The sequence below is a fragment of the Equus przewalskii genome, chromosome 28 (assembly GCF_037783145.1).
Source record: "Equus przewalskii isolate Varuska chromosome 28, EquPr2, whole genome shotgun sequence".
NCBI lineage: Eukaryota > Metazoa > Chordata > Mammalia > Perissodactyla > Equidae > Equus > Equus przewalskii.
The window spans coordinates 36,581,607-36,609,162 of NC_091858.1; the positions used below are offsets into that span (position 1 = coordinate 36,581,607).

Sequence of the window (27,556 nt, forward strand, 5' to 3'; positions counted from 1 at the left end):
TGGGGACACACAGAAGATTCATTTTACTGTCTATGGAGTCCTATTAACAAATCACATTTACAACTTTGGCAGGAATATTGTAGTAAATTGCTAAATATATGAATGGGCAATTCACTAGAAAAGAACGTGGCCTAATTATTAACATATCTTCATCCTTATAAAATACAGGAAGGCAGCATTGTTTATATTAGTGGCATGTTAGAAATAACTCAAATGTTCATCAGAAAGACTTCAATAAAATATAACCAATTACAGCATACTCTTTTAAGAAACTATTATGCTATGCTTAAAAAAGAAAGATGCACAGCTATATTTGCAAACACGGAACAGTGTAAGCAGAACAGCCAAAAGAAAATGACATTTGCCACACATGAAGCAAATATTTTGGAATAGCTAAAAGGAAATAACATTTTGTATATGTTAAAATTCACTTTTCGTAAAAAAAATATAGATTTTTAAGTATAGAAGGAAAAATTAAAGAAGTATTCAAAATGTTAGATAATAGTAATTTCGTGGGTGCTGTAACAATTTGGGAGACTTTCACTTTTATATAATTCATGTTTGGATATTTTAATGCTTGAATTTGGATGGTTTCATATACTCTACTCAGGAAAATTATAAGAATATTATGAAATAATAGGAATTAATGGAAGAATAAATTAGTATATTCTGATTCTATTTAAGTTACTTATGGGACAAGGTTGACACCCCTCTGACTGGCCTCGTTATTTTTCTTCTTCTCATCTCATCTCGTTGCTCTTGTCTCCCATCCATGAATCTTGGTGTTTGGTTGGACTGCTCTGACCTACTCTTTGTGTATGAAACCCAACTTGCACAAGCTCTCATCTGTTTCCACAGGTACCAGCTTTCCTTAGTGTACAGTATTGACTGAAGGGCCAAGGATGGCATAGCACTCAAGGACATTTGTCCACTCGAGTACATTAGCATTTTCACTTCAACATAGATTCCTATGTCCCTTCAAAATAAACAACAGCGGTTACATCAACAGAGCCAGTTTCAAAGGCCAGCACACGCTCAGATCCACATCTGCTTTGCTGAAAGTCAAAGCAATATTGAGTTTCTATGCTGCTCAAACTGGGAACAATAAAAGTTTCTTTTTGTTTATATTTCTTACCACCATTCTTGGTTCACACTTGGTATTCCACGTAACAGATGTCTGCCAGGGCTTCCAAATCTAAAAGTCAGCGCAGGGAGGAAAAATATAGGAAGAAGCTCCTATTTCTCATTTCATGATTTAATAAAATACAAGGATCAGAACTGCAGTTTTTACTTTGACTTTTTACAGAGCTTTGTGCATAACCACTCTTTACTTATGCTGTCAGCAAGGAGCCCTGGAAGGCCCTGGCAGCCCCGCAGCTGCCCCAACAATACTGCTTGCAAAGACTGTCTCCACCCCACATCTGGTCCTTCCTTTTGTTCTTGAAAGTGTGTATTCATGATTTGACTTTCAAATATGTTCTGTTTCTCTATGGATTTTTATTATTATTCTTATTGCTAATTTTCTGACATGCCACTTTGCCATCTAGTTTTTGTTTTGTGAAGGGGATTGTGCCTTATGCTATGGAACACTACAACCAACACATACACATGCTTTTCAAGTGAGCCTGGAAAATTCACTAGAGTAGGTCGTATTTTGGGCTATACAGTAAATTTCAATAAATTTAAAGGGTTTAAGTCACACTAATGATGTTTTCTGATCACAGCAGAATTAAATTAGATATCCAGTAATCTGTAACATACACCAAATTTTGAAATTAAACAATAAAGTCCCCAATAATACCTGGTTCGAAGAAATCATGAGGTAAATTAGAACATATTTTGAATCGAACATTGTGAATATATCAAAATTTGTGTGATGCATTTAAAGCAGTTCCTAGAAAGAAATGTATAGCTTTAAGTCCTTTTATCAGAAAGAATAGCACACTAAATCAAAACCTAGCAGAAGAAAGTAACCGTTAAAGACATATCAGAAATCAATGAAAATGAAAACAGAAGATCATCTGAGATGATCAATGATGCTAAAATCTTATTTTCTGAAAAGATCAATAAAAATGACAAACTTCTAATCAGAATGATCAGGAATAAAAGAGAGAAGTCACAAATTACCAAAAACAAGAATGAAAGATACTATATCACTAATGATTGTACAGATTTTAAAAAGATATAATAAAGAATGTTATGCCAGAAAGTCAGGTAAACGGAAAAATAATCCTGAAAAATTACCCAAGTCAATCAAGAAAAATAAATAGTTGACCTGAATAATTCCGTCTATTGAAGACAGATTTTGTATTTAAAAAAACTTCCCACAGGGGCCGGCCCGGTGGCGCAGCGGTTAAGTTCGCACGTTCCGCTTCTCGGCGGCCCTGGGTTCGCTGGTTCGGATCCCTGGTGCGGACATGGCACTGCTTGGCAGCCATGCTGTGGTAGGCGTCCCACGTATAAACTAGAGGAAGATGGGCACGGATGTTAGCTCAGAGCCAGGCTTCCTCAGCAAAAAGAGGAGGACTGGCAGTAGTTAGCTGAGGTCTAATCTTCCCCCCCAAAAAACAACAACAACAACAACAAAAACTTCCCACAAAAACTATGCCAGGCAGAGAGAGTTATACTATTGAATTCTACCTGACGTTTAAGGATGGAATAATGCTACCAGTCCTACACAAATTCTTCCCAAAAATAGAAGATAAGGGAATACTTATAAACTCATTTAAAGACCTTCGCCTAATCTGTATTGAAATGTGAAAAGAAACTTTTTAAGAAAAGAAAATTACAGATCAATAATCTTCATAATCAGATATGGATTTGAAACAGTCAAGAAGCAATAGTGAGTAATAGTAGCTTTTCTTAGGTCCATAGTTCCGAAATGAGTTTAGAAGCAAGGTTTTTTCTCCTTTCCACTAACACTTAACAGCAATCATGGCATTAGCGTAGAAATAGATAGTGGGTGATGGAGGTAATGTTAGCCATTTGCAAGCCAACGTAAAAGAACAAGCGGTGTGTGTGTGTGTCCTTAGGCATACACCGACCTCTCTCTGTCCTCTACTCCGGCCTCTGGAAGATGGCCTGAGATAACTGGATACTTACGGCACAAATCACTGAACAGGTACAGCTTAGCTTTTTGAGGGACACATTGGGTTCTTATTGTCCTCCAGGAGAGAAATCAAAAGAGACAACAAACGAGAGTAGAAAAATAAAATTTTATTAGCTTGTGCACAGGACAGGCACAGGGAGCTGGTGCAAAACGAAAGGGGCAGGTGCCCGGCTCATTAGGGAGCAGGATTGTGGGGCTTTTACTAGGCAAAAGCTGGGGAGGAGGGCCTTGTCATCATGTGTAGAGGTGGGGTTGTGCTTGCGCCTGAGCTGTCACATAGCATACTACTACACGGGAGGCACTTGTCATTAGTATGCTAGCTCTCCAGCCCTGGGTGTGATTTTTACTAATGGGGCTAGGGTCAACTTCAGTGGTCCCCTGGGTGCTAGGGCACATGCCTAAGCCTGGGATAGTCCAAAAACTGTGGAATGTGGGTCTTGGTGGCCTCTGTCTGATTCTCCTAGCTTGCGGATTGGTTAGGGGCTTTATCTTGTTAGGCCAGGGGCTTTGCAGGTGGCCCTGTCTCATTAGGCTGGTCCTTTCTCAGCTTCATCCTTCCTCCATTGGGAACTGACTTGTCCACAGAAAGCTCATGCTTTCTTCTCAACCCAAAGCTGTAAATTACAGACAGATTCTCCTCCTTTTGGAGGAAGCTTGCCCTGGTCCAGCACGGCTGTAAGTAGTGATAAATCTGCATACTCTTGGTTTTCAGTGTTAGCTCCGCCATCTTTCTAACAGAAGAAACTCAGCCACAATTAGTAATGAAGGCGACATATGGGCTTCTGTGTTTGTTTGTTTTATTTTATAGCTTGTCTGTCAAAGGTCCGTGAAGAACAGTCTCTCTACCAGGGATCCCCTCAGAGACCTCGGTAAATACTGAGAGCAGGAATGATTTGGGTCTAAAGGGAGTTGATGGAAGAGTCAGGTGGATAGTTTAGGAGACATATTTCTTCAAGAATAAGGAAAAGGAGAAATGCTGGCACACATGAAATAAAGAGGACCTAGACATCAGTATCTTGGGGAGGACGTGCAAGGAAAGTTCTGCTACAACGTGGGGAAGGAGAAATTGGAAAGCACAACCTTGGAGCTGAGGCTGGGGAAGAACGAGGACTCAGTATCAGATGTTGATAAACTCAGGAGATCAAGGTCTCTGAATAGAGTTCTCTTGCAGAACATCCTAAAATAACGCCAATAGGTGAGTGAAGTTTTATGTCCATCGTAAAATGGAATTCTCTCCTTGGGACCTTGACATTAACCTTTCAAATAAAAACACATTGTTATTGTTAGCAGCATTGCCTCTGTGCCATGCTTATTTTTCACGCATCTTTGGGACTTCCTTTTGGGTAGCTGGGAAAATGAGTTGAAACAATTTTTCTTTCTTTTTTCCTTTTTTGGAAACTTGCTGTGTGTTGATGGTTTAGACTCTCAATCTATCATTCCTCTTGTAAAATTTGTATCATGACACTGATTCCAAGTATCCGATCCAGCCATTTCGAAATTTCCATTGTTCAAGCGAGCAGTCTTTGACACAGGAGCCGTAAATGCTTTATTGCTCTGGCGCATTAAAAAATATCCTTGAAGCTTGGAGGGGATTTTGACGCCCTGCCAGCAATTTATAGTGATGGACAAAACAGAGGGGAAAACATCTCCTAAGAGTGGCACTTAAATGTCTTTTCTTTGCCTCGTTCCATTTTGATAGGCAACGAAAATATTTTCTGGAATGCAATAAAGAATGTAAATAAAATGTTATAATTTTTAAGTTATTTTTAAATGTTTTTTTATCATGGTAAGAATACTCAACATGAGATCTACCCTCCTAACAGATTTTTAAGTGTGCAATACAGTATTGTTATCTGTAGACACTATGTCATGCATCGTATCTCTAGATTTATTCATCTTGCATAACTGAAAATGTATACCCTTGGTGTGCTCTGCTTTGGCGGCCCAGGGGTTTGCCAGCTCAGATCCTGGGCGTAGAGCTAGAACCCCTCATAAGGCCATGCTAAGGCAGTGTCCCACATAGCAGAACCAGAAGGATCTTAAACTAGAATATACAACAATGTACTGGGGGCTTTGAGGAGAAGAAGATTGGGAGCAGATGTTAGCTCAGGTGACAATCTTTAAAAAAAAAAAAGAAAAGAAGAATCACTTGACAATAAAATGACTAAAATTTTAAAAATCCAAAAAATGTATACCCTTGATTAGCAACTATTTCCTCTTCCTCTTGGTCCCTGGCAATTACAATTCTACTCTTGGCTTCTGTGAGTCTGGCTATTTTTTTTTTTTTTTGATATTTCATATAAACGGAGTGATGCAATATTTGTTCCTCTCAGACTGGTATATTTCACTTAGCATAATGCCCTCAAGTTTCATCCATGTGGCTGCATACTGAAGGATCTTTTCTTTTTAAAGACTGAATAATATTCCATTGCATGTGTATATCACATTTCCTTATTCATTTATCTGTTGATGGACATTTAGGTTGTTACCATATCCTGGCTATTGTAAATATTGCTGCCATGAACACGGGAGTGTGAATATTTCTTTGAGATCTTGATTTTGATTCTTTTGAATAAATACCCCAAAATGGGATTACTGAATCATATAGTATTTCTTTTCTTTTGTTTTTTTTTTTTGAGGAAGATTGACCCTGCGCTAACTGCTGCCAATCCTCCTCTTTTTGCTGAGGAAGACTGGCCCTGAGCTAACATCCATGCCCATCTTCCTCTACTTTATACATGGGACACCTACCACAGCATGGCTTGCCCAGTGGTGCCGTGTCCACACCTGGGATCCGAACGGGTGAACCCCAGGCCCCTGAAGCAGACCATGCGAACTTAACTGCTGAGCCACCGGGCCGGCCCCCATATAGTATTTCTATTTTGAATTTTTTGAGGAATTTCCATATTTATTTTCATAGTGACTGCACCATCTTGCATTCCCACTAACAATGCATAAGAATTCCAATTTCTCCACATCCTGGCCAATACTTACTGCCTTTTCATTTTTTTGTAATAACCATCATAACAGTTGTAAATTGATATCCCACTGTGGTTTTGATATGCGTTTCCCTGATTAGTGACATTGAGCACCTTTTCATATATCTGTTAGCTGTTTGTATGTATTATTTGGAGAAATGCCGATTCTAGTCTTCAGCCCATTTTTAAATCAGGTTATGAGTTTTTTGCTATTGAGTTGCAGAAGGTCTTTACATATTTTGGAAATTGACCCTTTATCAGATATATGGTTTGTACATATTTTCTCCTATTCCATAGGTTGGCTTTTCACAATGTGGGTTTTTTCCCCTGCTGTGCAGAAAGAAGCCTTTTAGTCTGCTGTAGTCCCACTTGTCTATTTTTGCTTTTGTTGCCTGTGCTTATGTCATACCCATGAAATCACTGCCAAGACCAATATTGTAAGACTTTTCCCATGTTTTCTTGCAGAAATTTTATAGTTTCAGGTCTTACGTTTAAATTTTCAAGCCATTCTGAGTTGATTGTTGTGTATGGTGTAGGTAAAGAGTACAAACTCATTCTTCTGTGTGTGGACATCCAGTTTCCCAACAACATTTGTTGAAAGACTATCCTTTCCTCATAGTGTGTTCTTGGCACCTTTGTCAAAGATCAGTTGAGCATACATTCATGGGCTTATTTCTGAGTTCTTTATTCTGTCTCATCGGGTCTATATGCCTGTCTCTATGCCAGTATCATATAGATTTAATTACTGTAGCTTTGTAATACACTTTGAAATCAGGCAGTGTGACGCCTCCAGCTTATTCTTCTTTCTGAAGATCATTTTGGCTATTCAGGGTCTTTTGTGGTTCCATATGAGTTTTAGAATGTTTTTCTATCTCTATAAGAAATGCCATCAGGATTTTGATAGGGATTGTATTGAATGCGTTGATCACTTAGGGTACAGACTTCTTAATAATAATAAATCCTCCAATCCATGTACGAAAGATATCTTTCTATTTTTTTGTGTTGTCTTTAATTTTTTTCATCAATGTCTTGTGGATTTCAGTGTACATGTCTTTCATTTCCTTAGTTAACTTTATACCTAAGTAGTTTATTCTTTTGGGTCCTATTATAAATGGATTGTTTTCTTAATTTTCCTTTCAGATATTTTGTTAGTATACAGAAATGGAACTGATTTTTGTATACTTACTTGTTTTGGTTGTTTTTTACTCTTTTATGCCTGGATTCTTCCTTTAGGCATAATTTTTTTAGTTATTTTTGAGGTTATACTGTCTTATAACATTGTATAAATTTCAGGTGTACATTATTATATTTGAGTTTCTATATACACTGCATTGTGTTCACTGCCAATAATCTAGATTTTTTTTTCTTTTTGATGAGGAAGATTGGCTCTGAGCTAACATCTATGCCAATCTTCCTCCATTTTGTATGTGGGATGCCACAACAACATGGCTTGATGAGTGATGTGTAGGTCTTCGCCCAAGATCTGAACCCATGGACCATGGGCCGCCAAAGCAGAGCATGTGAACTTAACCACTCTGCCACTGGGCCAGCCCCTAATAGTCTACTTTTATCTGTCACCATACATATGTGCCCCTTTTTCTCCTTTTGTTCTTCGCCTCTGGTAACCACTAATCTGTTCTCCTTATCTATGTGTTTGTTTATCTTCTGAATATGAGTGAAGTCACATGGTATTTGGCTTTCTCCTCCTGAGAAATTTCGCTTGGCATAATGCCCTCAAGGTCCGTCCATGTTGCACACTGTAACCTTACTGGACGTATTAGTCCTCATAGTTGTTCTGTGGAGTTTTTAGGATTTTCTGTGTATAACACCATGTCCTCGGTAAACAGAGACAATTTTACTTCTTTTCCTATTTGGATGCTTTCTATTTCTCTTTCTTGCCTGATTGCTCTGGCAATCAATACTCATACCAGTAGTATTTTCAACAGAAATGGCAAGAGTGGACACACCTGCCTTTTTCGTGATCTGAGTGGAAAAACTTTCAGTTTTTCATTCCATATTCATTGTCGAACGTGGTCTTAGCTGGAGGCTTCTCATCTCTGGCCTGTATTATGTTGAAGTAATTACCTTCTATTCTGACATTCTTTAGAGTTATCATGAAAGGTGTTGAATTTTATCAAATGCTTTTTCTGCATCTATTGAGATGATCATATGACTTTTTCTTCCATTCTGCTGATGTGGTGCATCACATTAATTGATTTCATGTTAAACCATCCTGGCAACCTAGGGATAAAAGCCACTTGGTCATAGTATATGATGCTTTTAATTTTGAATTAGGTTTGCTAGCATTTATTTGAGGACTTTTGCATCGATGTTCATCAAAGATATTGGCCTGTAGTTTTCTTTTCTTGTGGTGTCTTTGTCTGTTTTTTGTATCAGAGGAGGATTGGTCTCATAAAATGAGTTTGGAAGTCTCTCCTCTTTTCCTTTTTTTTTTTTTTTTTGAGGAAGATTAGCCCTGAGTTAACATCTGCTGCCATTCCTCCTCATTTTGCCAAGGAAGACTGGCCCTGAGCTAACATCCGTGCCCATCTTCTTCTACTTTATATATGGGACACCTGCCACAGCATGGCTTGACATGCAGTGCATAGGTCCATGCCCAGGATCTGAACCAGTCAACCGCAGGCCACCAAAGTGGAACAGGTGAACTTAACTGCTGTGCCACGGGGCTGGCCCCTCTTCTTCCATTTTTTGCAATGGTTGGAGAAGGATTGGCATTCATTTTTCTTTGAATGTATGGTAGGATTCATATATATATATATATATGAAAAATATTGCAATATGTTTTCTGATGTTTTAGGAAACTTTGGATATCCTAGTCGAATTTCCAAGATCGCTTTAAAAATGGCTTACAAATAGAAATTCAAGCTTCTAGCATCATCTGGGTTTAGCCATGAGAAAAATATTAATAACTGAAGATGGAAATGTGTGGGATTAAAAATAAAACTTTCTAGGGGCCAGCCTGGTGGCACAGAGGTTAAGTTTGCACACTCCGTTTCAGCGGCCCAGGGTTTGCCGGTTCAGATCCCAGGCACAGACCTACCCACCGCTTATCAAACCATGTTGTGGCAGGTGTCCCACATATAAAATAGAGGAAAGTGAGCACAGTTGTTAGCTCAGGGCCAGTCTTCCTCAACAGAAAGAGGAGGAATGGTTGCAGATGTTAGCTCAGGGCTAATCTTCCTCAAAAAATAAATAAATGAATGAATAAAACTTTCTGGAAACATATTCTTTGAGAGGCATCTGCAATATTTGAAAGCAGCGTGAAGTCCTACATTGAGTCCTGCGCCGTGCTGACCACGAGTGGTGGGTCTGGAGCAGTAATGAAGGCAGCAGGAACAAAATATCAGCCAACTGCCAGCTGCATAGTCAAAGCAAATGAAGGATGCTGTGGGGACTCACCTAATGACGAAGCCGCTCAATGTTGAAAAAGTCCCAGGCTTCGCTGTGCACTTCATATTAAACTATGTGCAAAAGGAGACTGCTAATCTCTAATACCAGGAAAGTACCAATGAAAATGAAATTGTCAGTAGAATGCTGAATACATGAACACACTACTACTTGTTAGGTGTGTAAATAGAAGCCAAAGGAAAATATTGTGTAGCCCCCAGAGAAATGACAATAGAAAGTAATGTAAGAAATAGCATATTCAGTAATAGCATATTCAGATTTTACTTTGAAGCCGAGAGTCAAGATAAATATATATGATAATAACATTGAACACACTTCACATAGTTCCTTCACAATTGCTCATATATATATATTAATTTTATATAAGGAAAATAATTCAGCGAAGTTGATTACATTTTTAAAGGTTGCAGCAGGCTTTGGGAAAATGCAGAACACTGAGAGGTCAGCATGTTATTGTATGAATAAAACTGAAATAGTTGTTAGAAGTCCTAATTGCCACTACGATAGCTGTGAATCCTTGTGTTAGCTTCTTAACCTATGACTCAACTTTATTGTAAAACAGGGATTGTAATAATTTTTCTCTTTTACAAAACTGTCATGGGAAGCAAGCACGACAATATAGATTCATGTCCTTGGTAAAGTTCTGTGCCGTCGTAGAGTCTCATAGACAGGACCCATGACCTGATGTTCAATTATTGTTTTGAGGGGCTGGCCCCGTGGCCGAATGGTTAGGTTCACACACTCCGCTCCAGCGGCCCAGGGTTTCACTGGTTCGGATCATGGGGACATTGAGGTGGTGTCCCACGTGCCACAACTAGAAGGACTCACAACTAAAATATACATCTATCTCCTGGGGAGATTGGAGTAGAAAAAGCAAAAGAACAAAAAAATGTTATTGTTTTGAAATTTTGCATTTTTGGGCCACCACCAGTTTTAACAGAAGCACTTGAGCCCTTTTAGTACCATCAATAGAGGAGGGAGATCCCCACTCGTCCCTGAAGCCACAGTGAAGGAGGCAGCACCCCAGGGCCGTATTCAATGATTGGTTCAGGATTCCTCACATGTCTGATAAAATAGTGGCTTCTCCCTGGGCTTGTCTACCAAATTGTCAGAGATGATGCTCTCTCCCTGATGTTGCTTGGCCGGGAGGCTGGGTTTGAAGCTGTCACTGGCCTTCACCCCAACAAGTGAATAAAACCCATGTTAAATTTTAGCCTAACAGATGCAAACACGCTGATGGATCATCGTGGTCTCTGAACCGGGTTGCTTCTGGAGCCAGGCTGACCTCTGTTCTCTTTGGTTAGTGAATCTAAGAATTCTGCCTCTCTGATTCTAAGTGTGTGTGTTAGTTTCCCAGGGCTGCCATAATAAACTATCACAAACTGGGTGGCTGAGAACCACAGGAATGTACTTTCTCCAGTTCTGGAGGCTATACACCCCAAACCAACGTTGGTTCCTTGTGGAGGCCCCGCGGGAGAGTCTGTTCCCTGCCTCCCTCCTCTTTTCCGGTCCTTGCCGACAATCCTCCGTGTTCCCTGAATTGCAGCTGCATTAATTACTTCAATCTCTGCCTGCCTGAGGGTTTCCCTGTGTGTCTCTGCATCTTTTTTCACAAAGACAGCTGTGACTGGATTCCAGGTCCACTCATCTCCAGAATGACTTTTTTTAACTTGATGACATCTGCAAAGACCACATTTCCAAATAAGGTCGCATTCACAAGCACCAGGGTTAGGGCTTCAGCCTATCTTTTTAGGGGACACAAGTCAACCCACAACATGTGCCTGGATTCTAGAAATTTTCAGTAGTAAAACGCTTGTCTAATTCTCCCCTCTTTCTTTTTCTAACAGAGGCAGTCAAAGTGAGGGATAAGGTGATCAATGCTATTTTTGAATCTTAAATGAATTCTATTTTTCTGCAAACAAGTAATTAGAGAAACTTATACTAGGAATTAATTTGCACTGTTTTCTTTTCTTTAGAAGGAACAAATGGCTATTTTGACTGTTATGTTGAAACTTTAATTTTTCATATTAACAGATAATCAGACTGATAACTCACTTATAAATTTAATAGCTCACTTGTAAATTTAAATGTACCTGCATACATGGATACATAAAACATAGGTATATTTATACATCCACAATCGGGCCAAAATTATTGATGTGTGCATTATTAAAAGTATGTAGCAAACAAACTGTATGTCTTCATTAACACTACAATATTTATTTCATTTATAATTCCATGCATTGTCTCTCCAAAGAATTGGCCAAGGTAATTGCTATTTTTCATTTTGCAATGCAAAAAGCAAAGACATACAGTGTAATATTATATACTGCTTTTCACCATTTTTCAGGAAGCATGTCCTCTTAAAAGAATCATTCTGAGAATTCCAAGACTTAAAAACAACAGAATGACAGTGGACTATAAATAATGACAAAATTTTAAAGCTATGATCCATAAAATACTTCAAAAGGATTGAGCTAGAGCAGAGGCAATGGCCTGCCCGAAGTAAAAAGAAGAAAATGTTACTTCTCCTTTGGACTGTTGTCTGAAGTGTTGTATTTAAGTCGAGCTTCTGCTTTAACACTGTATCCACTGTTTACTCTCCTGAACCTTTCTAAATGGCTATGGTAAACAGGCAGAAAGAAAGTGTCTATTCTTGCTTGAGTTCACAGTGATGTATCGTTACTTTATGTCTTTACTTTTAATTAGAATTTTTAAAAACTAATATTTGGTTATCTTGTAAAACTATTTTTAAATGTCTGATATAGTTATGCCATTATTTTTTCTATCTAAATAATGAACAAAAAGTCATCCTTAATCTTGCTCTACTAACTGTAACAAAATAAAAATCTAATATTAATTACAATAACAAAACATCAACAACTGTAGGGAATTTATTTAGTGCTTATTAGGTGCCAAGATGTATATGCTAAGTGCTTTGCATAAATTATTTCATTTATTCTATTAATATTTGTAAAAGGGTAATATTATAAAAACCCTTTGAAGAAGATATTAACTCTACTTTACAAATGAACTGCAGAAGACAGCACTTTCTCGTCTTTTGAGTTGAAAAACAGGATCTTGAAATTCTTAGGCGAGACAGTCATCTTGAACAGTCTTTTTAATCTTCAAGTGTCCTGTTTTTTGAAGGTCAAAAGCCCGGCCCCTGAAAATTGGCCATGAACAAGGAAAGAGGAAAAGCTGAAACGCCGCCTTAGACCGTGCTGTGCTCAAAGTAAATAGACCAGAGGAGGGGATCTCAGAGGTTAAATGACGGAGTCCCGGTGGTAACAGCGGAGACCTCAGAAGGGACCAAGGGCAGAAGAGTGTCCTTCTCAGGGTGCGTTCTGGGAAACAGGAAGCTCAGAAGTGGTGTGGCAATGGGAGAGTGGAAACAGCTTCACAGACTGTCTTGGGAAAGCCCCCACAATGGCTCCTAGGACCTGAGGTACAGAAGATTCATGAAGCAGGATTACAGAACTTCCCACACAGTCCCCTCAGGGACGCGGGAGGGTGAAGAGAGGGCGAGAAGCCTGCAACAAAGGTGGAGCAATTCGTGCGCTGTGTGTTCGAAAGCGCTCGTCCCTGCCTGGAATTCCATGCATTTGGTCTTGAAATCTCAGCTCTCTGATGGGCTCCAGAGCAGTGAAGGGTTTTGTAGATGGTCCAGCTTTGTCAGTCTGTCTGTCTGGGACTGGTGTTCTCCTGAGAGCCTTGTCTCCTGCGTGCATGTGTAACTCTAGGATGTTTATGAATTGGTGGTGCGTTTTGAATTTTGTCAACATCCCTCCCTCCAACCCTCGGCGGCCCCTGACCTCAGTGTTTCAGCCCTAGCCCCCTGAGTATGACGGCAGATGCCTCCACTTCTCAGCGCTCTAGCCACCTTTCCCAGAGGTGGGCATTTTCAGGACTAAGGGAAACCTCGCTGCAGGTTCGGTTTTCTGGAATTCAAGCTTGTCGTTCAGGTTGGTCAGGTAAGACTTTACTACCTTCTGAGTTATCTTCAAACAGATTTTTAAAACACAATCTATCTAATCCTTCTAGTTTTTTCAGTGGAAGATTTCATCCAAATTACTCAGTCCATCATGACTGGAAACAGATCTCTTCTTTTATATTTTTAATATAAATGTTGCTGTTTTATGGGTTTCTGTTACAGATACACATGGATTTAGGAATCAGTTCCTACATATGGTGTTGAGACTTCCGGTCTAAAAATGTGTCCTTTTTTCCTTCTTTTTTTTGGTGAGGAAGATTGGCCCTGAGCTAACATCTGTGCCAATCGTCCTCTATTTTGTATGTGGGATGCTGCTACAGCATGGCTTGATGAGCAAGTGGTGTGTAAGCTCTGCACCCAGGATCCAAACCTGAGAATCCCAGGCCACTGAAGCGGAGCACACAAACTTAACCTCTACACCACTGCCCTGGCCCCAAAATGTGTCTTTTTTAAAAAAATATTTTTTCAGCGAGTGAGACATGAGGGCCATGCATTGTCAGGATAGCTCATTGACACCTCAGGTAAATTCAACTGGTGTGCATCACAAGAGAGGTACCCCTCTTTCTTCAACTTTCCAGAGTTATTATAATGGAAGTGGGTGTGAAATCAATGTATAAATTTCTAATTGATGTCTAGATGTGATACCTTTAGGAGGGAGCTAAATGACACAGCTAAAGCATCTGCATGATTGTAGTGACCTTCACCATTTGATCAATACCCCATGTAACCGACAGTAAAGATTAGAGGTGAAGGAGCGGGCCTGGCATGGTAGAAACAACCTATAAATGGCACTTAGATGCTCAGAATAAATTTGGGAAAACGTTAGCTTACATATTTGTGTGGAGCATTCTTCATGTGATAACCTACACCTGCTACAAACCGACTGCCTGCTGCAAAGGAAAAAATAACCTCTCCTCGCGGCTGACGAATTGAAGTATCTGTCACCCGTGAAAAGGAAGTTGAGTTCATGTTTTATTCCTTATTCTATAAGTCGCCCAATCTAAGATCCTTACATTTTAACTACATTTAATATTTTAATGGTATTCAAAAACTTTACGGCCACACTTTATATACCTCCCAGCCAGCAAAGAAAGTAAAACTTTGAAGACCCAAATAGTGTCATATTCAAATCGAAGAATGACAAAGTAAAGAAAAACATGTCTGAATTTTAAAGTCAATAGCAATAAAATTTAGGGAGAGTTATTGTTTATTTTTCTCGTTATGCAAGATATGATTTTAACCCCAAAATGGTTTTCTTTTAAAAGGGGTTCCTTTGAAATACCTCAGCTGAACAGACTTCATGAAGCTAAAAAGTGGTCTTTATTAGGGCTGCATGGAGTGGACAGGGAGGATGAAATATCCCGCCCTATTTAGGGCTTCGTGGTGGCCAGACGGAGGTGAAGCTGTTGAAAAATCCACTTGGACGAGTAAAGACTTGGAGGCAGGACCTGAAGTGACCCCGACTTGCTGAAGGAGAGAGAGTCACGTAAGCTCCAGTTCCAACTCGGAATACCCCAAAAAGGAATCTTAATGCCTTTACTAGAAAAATAGGAGCACGAAACCTGTGGAAAACCCACCTAAAAAGGTAACACCAAACCAGAAACTGCAGGAGAATTGCCCCCTAAATTATTTAATTCCCCCACAGGGCTAAAGAAGTCCGATGACAACGCTAAACCCCCACAAAGTTCTCCTCTCCAGGGGACTCCAGCCTCAAAGACAAAGCATGTCCTTCCATCACAGCGTCAAGAACTCTCCTGCCGAAGCCGCCTCCTTGTTGCTGTGTCTCTGTTCTTCCCCGGGTTTGCCTTCTCTCATTTTTCTCTCCTCTGTTCTCCCATTGCTGCAGACCACGGAGGAATGTTACTTCTTGAACTGAGGGGAAAGTACACATGTATGTCATCTGGTCACAGATTGATTTATGGCAAAGACCCTTTCCCCAGTGGCCATGGAGGCAGCGGGGTCCAGGTGGGAATCTTTCCCGCTCTCCGAGTATTCTACGAGAGCAGTCCCAACTTCCACGTCAAAATGCCGTGTGCACCAGAGGGCTCAGCTCTGACACCCCCACATGCAGAAGGTAAGATGCACTCAGCAGAAGGGATTTTTAAAGCTATTTTCGGAAGAGACTAAAATCCAAAGTTTGGAATATATTAAGTGCACACCAGCCTTTGGAGTACGGGAGTGTTACTCTGTGGGGCCATCCTGTGCTCATTAGAAAACAATGCATATTCATCACTGTGTGCTTATACGATATGAATTAGGCAACACAGAAGGTGCGTCTGGAAAAGCAGCCCGCAGGCTGAGAAATTCTGCTATGAGTAAATGAATTTGAGATAGCTTTTCCTCATTTAGAAGTATTAAATATTTGAAAGAAAATTTTCCAAACACTAAATGTGTCTCTTCTTACTATTTGCTTAGAATCAGGAACCTGATTGGGACTGTAAAACTAGGATCCCTTAGAAGCGGATTATCAAAAGCTATAGGTGTTAGATTTTTCTCAAAACAATTATAAATATATCACAAAATGTGCTTTTGGACATGGTGTGATTACAGGTAAATAGCACATTTGATCAAATAATATTTATTTTGGAGCTACTGTTCAATTTTTTTTAATGTAGTAAATTAGGAAACATACACAATTTATGGACTACTGAGTTTGGACAAGAGTGCAAAAAAGTCCTCATGGGAGCACACAGAAGTGAATAATTAATTTTGTCTGCAGATGTGTGTAGTTCAGTGAAGGCTTCGGTGGCTCAGGTAATTCACTGGGTTTTGGATACAGACACGAATCACCCAGGTAATTTTCATGCTCGGTTTCATAGGCCAACTGCATAGTCCCTTCATTTTTTTAGATTAGGATGGTATTGAGTAAAATGCAAATGGGCATGGTTTATCTTTGGTGACTATTGCCAGTGGTAGATAACGGTTGAAAGTAAGAATTGTAGGAATATCACGGACAGTGATCTCATGGCAAAGTTTTGGAAAGAACTGTTAATGGATTCACAAGAGATTAAGTTGGAATAAATGTGTTTTAGGAAAATTGACTTGGAAGTAGTATGCTACGACAGACTTAAGTCCTGAGAGCTGGAGGGAAAGCCGTTCCATGGCTGCTGAGCTTTCCCAGGTCTGGAGTGGCCTGAGTCAGATGTGGTGGCAGGAACATAAGGGGAGAAGGGACTGGAAGGGTGGAGGCTGTGCTCCCCGAGGGGGTGCGTGTGAGTGGGGTGGGAGTTTCGTGGAGGATGGAGGAAGGCAGGAGTGCGGATGAGTGGCCGGTCAGGTTACAATTTACAGAAACTGAAATCCAGAGAAGGATCATCTTTGAGCAGAGAAATAATACTTGGTTTATTTATTTATTTTTTTTGACCTCATGCCATCTTTTATAGTAAAACATACCTTTTGTAGGTTCCTGACAGGGACACTAGCTTCTTTTTCCTTTCTGGTAACTGAGTGAAATCCCAATAGGTCTTACTTACTGTCTTAGTCTCCTTGTTGATGCCAACCTTCCCTAAAGTAATTTGAATAATAATTGCAAACCAATGTATTTATTGTACTACATATTTATATGATGGATTACAGCCTGATCATTTTTATACAAAAAACTTGTATTGATTAGTAAGAATGCTGTTCAAACATATTCTGGGTTATCTGTTAAATCTACTCAAAAAATAGAGATTTTTGTCCACCGATGGCAATAGCTGCTTGTAAATGCAGGTGGAGGGTTGTCTGAAATATCTGCTCTCTGGATTCAGGACGAAGCCTTCACTGGTCCTCTTGCAGGGGAAGCAGAGAACTGAGTTTTAAAAAATGGAGGTAGTGGTGAATGGAATGCCAACCAGTTAGTCTCTCACAGGGTTTTTTGCTAATGAAAGTCAGAAAAGCATGTATAAATTACATGTCTGTTTCCAGTTGCAGAGAATAAGTACAACAAATTTATAAAGCTGTCTGCTACATGTATTCACTTTTGATTAGCTGACGAGCAAACTAAAGAACAGACCAAGATGGCTTTGTTTAATTTAAGAACAGTGATGTATTCATGGCATTGCTTATAATTCAGGATAAGATGCTAATGTGGCATAATTTAAATAGTGTATCCAAATGCAAACACATATAATGAAAAAAGTGTTTGTATTTGTCAAAAATTGTTAATACAGGGTGTTAAATCAAATAGGAAGAAATGGCATTGCAGGAAATTGAGATTACAGAGATTGTGGAGAGCAGCACATCCATACTTATTTTGCTGTGACAAAGGCAAATTATGCAAATGGGGGTGAGCTTTCAAACTCCTGACTCCTTCATTTTATTGCCCGAGGTTGTTAAATAAACCATGTTGTATAGTATATGCTCACGCATGTGACACAACTCTGAGTCATTTACGGAAACAATAGAGAAATAAAACACTCTTTAATTACAAAATACCCCTTGAGAAGCCATTTATGAGTTCTTTTGATAACCTTTTTCCTATTTGAATAGCCCATACTTTAAAGATATTTTTCCTTATTCTTAATGCAAGTCTCATACTTTCTCTCCTATTATTCAGTTCAGTGTGGGACAGTGAACAGTTGGTAAGCTTGTGTTACATCATAGACTATGTGATATTTGAAATGAGTAGAAGCTCTCTGCTCTGTTGCACTCAAACCTGCATACCTCTGATTTTCGCATCTCTTCCCCTATTCTCACAATGTTCATTTTCCAGCCCTTTCATAAAATCACAGAAGCAAGCTCTACCCTGTTCGCCTAAGGCCTAACGTTGTTTGCTAGAGGCCATGAGAACTAAATATGACAATAAGCAAAAACGACGTCCTTAGGAGAGAGGAAAATAACTTGCCTAGATTCTTGACATAATTAACTCAAACCAGATTCTGCTTCAGTCCTCACACTGTTTTCTCTCCATTAGAGGGAGTCACTTCTCAGGATCCAGACCCGTCCTGTCTCTAAGGCTGTCCCCGGGGCACAAGAAATCCAGAGTAAGGAATTCTCCCTTCATTTCAAACTCCAGAAACTGATATTTTCCTTATTTATTTGGTAACGGCTGCTCATCACTTTCTCTAATTTGAGCTCATCTTCTAGGTCAACTCCTGAGATCCCCTCCTGTGAAAGTCTTAGAAATTAAATGTGTCAGAGTGCTGGTCAGGGCCCACTTTGAGGGCCTCCATGGGAGTGTGTGTGCTTGTGTGAATAAGACTTGCTCTTGGGTTGATACTCTATAATTTGCAGTAGACAGATTTTGAAAGTCTCTACAGAAATAACATTTGGATGAAGAATGAGAAGAATAAAGGAAATATTCTTCTATTTTAACCTAGTTTTACTGACTATGCCAGAATTTTGACTCTAGTAGAAGTGGAGTTTGAGAGAGTTTTCTGACTTGCATAGAGATATAATACCTAGAATGTGTTAAATTGGACTTCATGAAAGAAAAAGAAGTTATCAAGAAAGACTGAACTTATATCTTCTATAATTAGGATTATATATAGTTTATTTTACCTGTATGTATATCAAAAAGTTATCCATCTAAAGTTTATCAAAAAATTATCCATCTAAAGCTTATAAGTTATATCAAAGTAGCTGTCCCCAGATTTACGTCTTCACGCGCCTGGCCTTCTCTCTTTATCAGTACGGCTGAAGGACTGCTGTCTGTTGTGGCCCCAGACATCTTCCCATGGTGTGTCTCACCATGTTCCGCTCATTTGGTCTGGCCTGTGCAAACCTATCTGTTTTCAATTTCAGAGTACTTATTTTCAGTCCCTATCCTGCATTCTATAAATAGTTTAGAAAACTTTAAGCAATTTATTTCTACGGAAGCATTGTGTTTCCTTCTGATATGCAAAATGCTGTCTGTGGCTGTGGATTCTTGGAATTTCCTGTCTTCTTAACCTCAGAAGACTCTTCTAGTATCTTCTGTGGGGTTAAGCCTTTGGGAAAGACTGTTTACTTGGACTAAGAAATAGAAAATGTATTTATGATCTGAACAAAACCATAACACATACTCACGAGTAAGCAATAGAGAAGTGAGAATTGTTAGAGTAAAACCATGTTATGTCCGACGTTGTTGATGCACAAAAGATCTGAGGCCATTTGCACTGTGCTTTGGACTCCACAGTTCATTAATGGGCAAGGTGAACATGGCAGCAGGAGAGATCCTACTGAACATTGCTGCCTTTGTACTTGTATTTGAAAGTGCCTGTTAATCTCACTCTTACAAGCATATTAGAATTCTAAATCTGATTGTTCACCTTTCAATCATGTAAAGCAAAATTGGCCACAGAATGGTCTCAGTTCATCGTTAATCAGAGCTAATATTTACCGGGTATTTGATGCATCCCACACACTCCTCAGAATATCAGTCTTTTGTTAGCTCATTTAATCTTCAAAAATATTTGCAGCTGATGCCATTATTATCTCTATTGCCTCATAGGGTTGTTTTGGGAATTAACAGATTATCTTTGAAAGATAGTACAGGATTTGGGCTACAGTAAACCCTCAAATGTTTGGATTTTGTTATAATATTGTTACAATTATTACTAAAATGATCTTAAAAATAAAATCTATAAATAGAAACCAGAAACTGACTATCCTTAAACAACTATCTGAAAGGTATTTTGAAAAGGTAGAGATGTAAACTAGGGATAGATAGGAAACACCCTCAATTTGATAAGGAACTTCTACAAAAACATCTAGAACCTCCTGGAACTAATAAGTGATTATAGCAAAGTTGCAAGATACAAGGTTAATATACAGAAGCCAGTCACTTTTCTATATATTAGGAAAAAAAAGTGGAATTCAAAGTTTTAAATGTACTATCATTTATATTACCACCTCCAACTTTGAAATGTTTAGGTACAAATCTAACACAATGAATATAAGGTTTATACGAGGGAAACTATAAAACTCTGATGAAGGAAATAAAAGAAAAACCAAGTAAATGGAAAGATATTCCATGTTCATGGATAGGAAGGCTCAATATTGTCAAGATGTCAGTTCTTCCCATTTTCATCTATATATTCAATGTAATCTCAATCAAAATTCCAGTAAGTTATTTTGTGGCTATCAAGTTAATTAGAAGATTTTTATGGAGAAGCAAAAGACTCAGAATAGGCAACCCAATATTGAAGGAGAAGAACAAATTTGATAGATCCATGCTACCTGACTTCAAAACTTGCCATAAAGCTACAGTAAACAAGACAGTGAGGTATTGGTGAAAGAAAAGACAAAAAGATTAATGAAACAGAATAGAGAGCCCAGAAATAGACCCATGTAAACATAGTCAACTGATCTTTGACAAAGAAGCAAAGGCAAGACAATGGAGCAAAGATCGTCTTTTCAAGAAATGGTGCTGGAAGAACCGGACATCCACATGTTAAAAGAAAAGAATCTAGATACATACCTTATACCCTTTACAAAAATTTACTCGAAGTGGATCACAGACTTAAATGTCAAATCAAAAGTGTAAAACCCCTGGAAGATAACATAGGAGAAAACCTGGATGGCTTTGGCTATGGAGACGATTTTTTAGATGCAATACCAAACACGTGATCCAAGAAAGAAAAAATTGATCAGCTGGACTTCACTAAAATTAAAAACTTCTGCTCTGTGAAAGACAATGTCAAGAGAATGAGAAGAAAAGCCAGGCACTGGGAGAAAACATTTGCAGAAGACACATCTGATAATGGACTGTTATACAAAATAGAAAGAAGCTATTTAAACTCAGCAGAAAGAAAACAAACAACCCAATTAAAAAATGGGCCAAAGACCTTAACAGACACCTCATGAAAGAGATATATGCATGGCAAATAAACATATGAAAAGATGCTCCACATCATATGTCATCAGGGAAATGCAAATTATAATAATGGGATATTCCTGCACTCTTATTAGAATGGCCAAAATCCAGAACACTGACAACACCACATGCTCATGAAGATGTGTACCAAGAGAATCTCGTTCATTGCTGGTGACAATGCGAAATGGTACAGCCACTTTGGAGGTTAGTTTGCCAGTTTCTTACAAAACTAAGCATTATCTTACCATAAAATTCAGCAGTCAAAGCCTTAGATATTAAATTAACTGATTTTAAAACTTTGTCCATAAAAAACTGCACAAAGATGTACATGCTCGCTTTATTCATATTTGCCCCAAACTGGAAGCAAGTGAGATGTCCTTCAGTAAGTGAATGGATAAACCATGTGTCCTATATTTATAGAACGCAATATTATACTGCAATAAAAATAAATGTATTAGCAATCCATGAAAAGACAGTGATGAATCTTAACTACATATTGATAAGTGAAATAAGCCAGCTGTATAAATTTGCTATATTATTTCCATTACAGAACATTCTGGAAAATGCAGAACTGTAGAGATGGTAAATAGATCAGTGGTCACCAACGGTTTGATGAGACAGGCAGTGGGGCTTAGGTGAGGCAGAGGGGAGTTTTTTATGGTGGTGAAAATTTCTGTGTGATAGCGTAATTATGATCCAACATGTTAAGCATTTCTCAAAAACTATACAACATAAAACTCTACAGAAGAAGAGTGAGCCTTAACATATGCAACATGTTTAAAAAATAATTTAGGAAGTCAGGGAATTCCAAAATGAAATGCTGAACATGACAAAAGAATCTAAAAATGTTACAAAATGTTTGAAATGACTTCACTTAACAGAGTGAGGTAATAAAGTGCTGATCTAAGAAATTTGGGAAATGAGTGGAGTCTGTAAGACTAAAAGGAAAAAGAACTGTACACAGGCACTGTGATTTGGTTGATAAAGTTGTTTCCCATGGGGTTACAGGTGAATAATTCTAAAGCCACTATATCACATATATGAATACTGGAAATGTATGTCTAAATGTGTATACAGGTGGATATATATATAGTGGAAATGAACAGTTAAGTACATGGTTGGTGGATGTAGAGAGCCAAGTTCATCACTGTTGGAGTAGGAGTTTACAGATAAGCAAAGGGCAGTGATGGCAATGATCCGTGTGGTAATGGATTAGAGTTGCAATCATCAGTACACACTCATGTTTAGCTCAATATTGATACAGATGGTTACACGTAGAAATATTTATAGGTATGAGTATATACCAGGTTAGTATACACGCACATATTTTGTTCCATCAGGTTAGAAGTCCAACAAGCGATGGAATACCAGTATCAATAAGCACACCTAGAACCCTTTTCTTGGTTTCTAATCCCATTCTCTAGTAAGAGAAACCATGGATTCTTGGAGAAATGGCTGTTTCCAGGACGGTGGCAGGAGGTATACAAGATGAGCCCAGAGTATCTTGTAGTGCTAGAAAGTAAGAAAGTGCTAAACAAACAAAACACTCCACATGCAATGGTGCTGGTATATCAAAGAGACAGAGAAGACCTAGCTGAGGTCCTCACCCTAATGACTCCCAGTGCCTCTCTGTCGATTTCTGTGACCACAGTAGCAAAGGGGCTTGCAGAGTATGGTCATCAGCTCCATGGCATCCTCCACACATTTGTCATCGGTGCCTTCTCAAGGTGGGAGCTCAGGAGAAAGTAGACGATGCTGAGCATATTCCGGTCCTGTTATCACTATGCTGTGGAGACGTCTCCGTATTTCTGACAAAGGAGATGCGCGTCGCTTTCTTTCATCCCCAATGCTGACGGTCCTCCACTTGCATAGTCTTTTTTTCTCATGTGATTCTTCTAGGCAATGTTTTTGATGCACATGGTCCTCTCACTGTGCATCCCGCCTGCATGAGGGAAAGTCTTTAGACATGTACTTGTCTTCTTGTTTGCCTTGAAGTTAGCTGGGGTTTGGACATGGGAAAAGTAACTGTACATGGATTAAAATGTAGATTCTAGTATGCACACAAGAGTTTTATTGTAACTTTTGAGTACCTAAGTAGAAAGAAAAACTATACATACAAATATTTAGAAAAGTTAATGGAAAGAAATGATTTTATCACTCCTGATATACTTTCACTATATTCAAGAATATAGTGATGAAGATGGGTACCATGTCATAAAGCTTAATTTATTTTAGCTCAAATCTTTCATTCCATAAATATCTGGACTTACATGGGCGGGGGGGGTCTAAATTTAAGCTTCACCCACACCACTGGGTAGAACTAATGTTACATCTCTAAGATAGTTTATGATTTGAACGGTAGATAATATAGTGGGGAGAAGAAAGGCAACAGATTCAGAACAATGTGGCGTACAATTCCAGGTCAAATTGTTCCGATCTTAGGCAAGGAGGATACTTACTGTCACTGAAGGTATAATTTACACAAACTTGAGAAGATAATAACATATAAAAAACAACTATGTCATAACTCGCTGTGTATATGTTTTTTGATACTTTCACTTATTAATTAATTTGAAATATTAAAGCACTAGTTTGCAAACATCTATTGAGTGTGTGCCATTGTGATAAATAATAATATGGTTTTGGAAACCAATGAAGATTAAAGATGGGAAATGATCATTAGTTTCTCTAATCTTACTTGAAATCTTATCTAGGAACAGTAAAATTTCAGGACAAATAAAAAACAAGATTCTGGCAATTTCGTAAGATAAAAGTTTTTTATGGTAAGAAAGCTTACTTATGCTGAGTAAATATACAAACCAATAAATGTTTAGCTTCATTCTCCGCCACATTCATCATAAATCTCTTGGGAATTAAAACAACATTCAGAGGTTTGTTTTAGGAAAATTTAAGATTGTGAATACATAAACCCAACTTTTTTTTTTGAGGAAGATTAGCCCTGAGTTAACTACTGCCAGTCCTCCTCTTTTTTGCTGAGGAAGCCTGGTCCTGAGCTAACATCCATGCCCATCTTCCTCTGCTTTATACTTGGGACGCCTACCACAGCATGGCGTGCCAAGCAGTGCCATGTCCGCACCCGGGATCTGAACCAGCAAACCCCAGGCGCCGAGAAGCAGAACGTGCGCACTTAACCTCTGCACCTCGGGGCCGGCCCCCAACCCCAACTCTTCATATTTTTAAACTAGTAAAATACAATGCAAGGTTTTTTCCCTGAATGTATAAGTGGAAAAGTGTATACCTACAAATATTGAGGAAAAAAATTTACGGGCCTGCCCAGTGGCATAGTGGTTAAGTTCACGCACTCCACTTTGGTGGCCCAGGGTTCATGGGCTTGGTTCCTGGGCACAGACCTATGCACCACTCATTAAGCCATTTTGTGGCAGGCATCCCACATATAAAGTAGAGGAAGATGGACAAAGATGTTAGCTCAGGGCAACTCTTCCTCAGCAAAAACAGGAAGAATGACTGTGGATGTTAGCTCAGGGCTAAACTTCCTCAAAAAAATAAAAAGTTAATCTAAAGAAATAATTTTTATGTAATAACCTGAAATGTTTTCACTATATTCAGGAATATTGTAGTGAAGATGGGTACAATGACATAAAACACTATTTACTTTAGCTCAATTCTTTCATTGCATAACTATCTGGAATTACATGTGTCTAAATCTAAGCTTCACTCAAAACATTTGGTAGAACTAATGTTATATCTCTAAGATCATTTATGATTTGAAAAATAGCAATTGTTTTTGTAACATCAAATATTCTTATATTAGGGAAATGAAAGCTGACGTTTTGTTTGTTGAGCTTTGAGATGTTGAATTGAGTTGCTGAAGATATTTTTAGGTTATTATTGAATACAACAATTGGATGCTTAATAGATACAAAGAGACTTGTACAGTGTGGTAATACCAGTCTTAATTAAAATAGATGGTAGGAAGGAAAAGCTGCTGACTGGCCAAATAACAAGCTGCCTATAGGCAGGTTAAAATCAGAAATTTTCAGATTGCTATGCAAAATTACTACACCTGGCAGAGAACTTGAAGCAACTGGCTCAGGCCTTTCTTAGAGCAGATGCACCAAGATTTTTAATGAATCCGTATTTCATATTATGTGTATATATTTATACCTATGTAATTTTTAAAAACGTATTGAGATTGCAAAATGCTTTGAAAAGTACTTGGCACAGATAAAATATTATGCCAGTGTTTACTAAATGACTGCGTGCACAAATGAATGAATTCCACTTGATAATGTCTCAGTTCCACTTAATAATGTCTCAACAAGACCAGGAGTTGCTCAGTGACAGTTACATAGAGTAAAAGGCATATTGGCTTCCCAGGCAAGTCTAACGCTCATGAATAAATGTGATTAGATGTTAAGAGATATCAGTCATTTTGATACACTCATAGTCTGTGCTCAGATACCTAGAGGACCAAAATGGAAATCTTCACAGAACCATAAAGCATCTCCTAATTAACCGATATGAGTAATGCCATCTTTAAGGAGAAGAGTAAAAACAACATCATTTTGCAAACATTAGAAATAATTGCTTTATGATCAAAGGAAATTCTTCAGTGTTTAAGACAATTCTTCTATAACGGTATTAACGTTGAAATATGTTCTAAGAATATTGGAAAACGTTTTCAAACTGTACCGTAAAGTTCACTCTAACACTCCACTTACTCACTTTATCCTGAGTTTTGTGTTTGTTGAGTGTACCTTTAAGTTTCTTGGCGATGTCTGAGCTTGAGTTCATCCCTCCGTAAACGTGTGTTGAGTGCTCTAGAATCTAAATTCTTTTCAGGCATTCACCAGTATTTATTTCCAAAGGGAAACTTTTTGCTTCTTAAAAAACAAATCCATGTTCCGAAGTCACCTGTGGTTTCAGTGATGGCTGGGTGCAGGGCTCCTGGGGGCCGTGATGGTCTAGATTGTAGAGAGAGCTACAGGTAGTGAGAGGGTTGTGTGAACAAGCTTCTACCCCACAGGCTGAAGAGAGATTGGAGGCGTGAATCTCCTTGGCGGTGGGCCTGAGCTGACCACACCATCATATCAGAAATGATCGCTCGAGGCAGTTCCGTGAGGACAGCTGGTGGCCTTATCTCGGTGTGCTACTCCTCCTGTGGAGCCCTGGTGTGCGCAGCCCTACGGAAACCCCACGGACCAGGGTGGGAAGTGGGCAGATGGCAGCAGGACAATTCAACTTATGTCACCAAATAAGTGGGAGTAGATGGAGGGCAACACATTCTCAAATGCCCATGGAATATATATTATCTTTTTCGTATTAATAAAATTTCGACAATAGAAGAAAAACATAGATTTACTTAAAATAAATCTTTAGAGTCAGTGAATGGTAACAGATAAAGCACAGGTGTTGTAAAGCCTAGACAGTATCGGCTCTGGCACTCCTTAACCATTAAAAATGTCGCTTAAATCTGTGAGTTATCTGCTCTTGTATGTCAAAGAGGGCCTTTAAATTCATTGCCTTTCATTAAATGTCTTTGAGGAAAAGGCCAGGGATAGATAGATAGATGATTGATGATGGATAGGTAGACAATAGACAGTAGATGATTGCTATCCATAGAGGATAGATATATAGATATAGATGATAGATGTAGATGATTGATAGATTTAGATGACTGATAGATAATAGACACAGATAGGTAAATAGGTACGATAGATGATAGAGGCAATAGATAGAAGACAGATATCAATAGATAAGTCAGATAGACATGATAGAGAGAAGATATTTTAAATGGAAATTTGCAGAATTAAATTACTAATATGGACACACATGATTATTTTCATTACACATCGCTGAATATGACATTTCCCAGTTACCCTGGAAATGCGATAAAGTGTGGATACTTTTGTCCTTATTTTCATTTTAGCGGAAAACTCGAATTCACTAGGGAGCAGTAAGCTGTATTCCTTTACCTTCTTTGATGCTTTGTTCATTTAACATGAAGTTATTCAGCAAATAATTTTTCTTAAATGTTTACATTATGATAAGTTAGAGGTATGTAAGATATAGATGCATGCAGACCAGGATGTAACAAAATGTTAGCTCTAATACTGAAAACTTAACAATCTTGGATAAGAAAAAGGAAAAATATTTACTGCCTATAACTGCCGAATATCACTATGGTATTCAATGATATTTAATAAAAATTACCAAAGAAAAATTTATTATCTAAAATAGCATATTTTCCAACTGCCTGTCCCAAATCCCCAATTTCTAGAGTATGC

At 38.5% G+C, this 27,556-nt stretch overlaps 1 long non-coding RNA gene across 3 annotated transcripts in view; it reads left to right on the forward strand.

Moving 5' to 3' along the window:
* The first annotated feature begins 3,284 nt into the window (after positions 1-3,284).
* The window catches only part of LOC139080016 (uncharacterized), a 31,801-nt gene continuing 7,529 nt past the window's right edge, over positions 3,285-27,556 (forward strand). Inside the window, exons 1-4 of one of the 3 annotated variants that reach the window (XR_011534127.1) lie at positions 3,285-4,304; positions 12,667-13,490; positions 14,776-15,095; positions 15,357-15,584. This is a non-coding gene — a long non-coding RNA (uncharacterized lncRNA). The remainder of the gene's footprint in view (positions 4,305-12,666; positions 13,491-14,775; positions 15,096-15,356; positions 15,585-27,556) is intronic. The other 2 variants (XR_011534125.1, XR_011534126.1) reach the window with 2 other exon arrangements.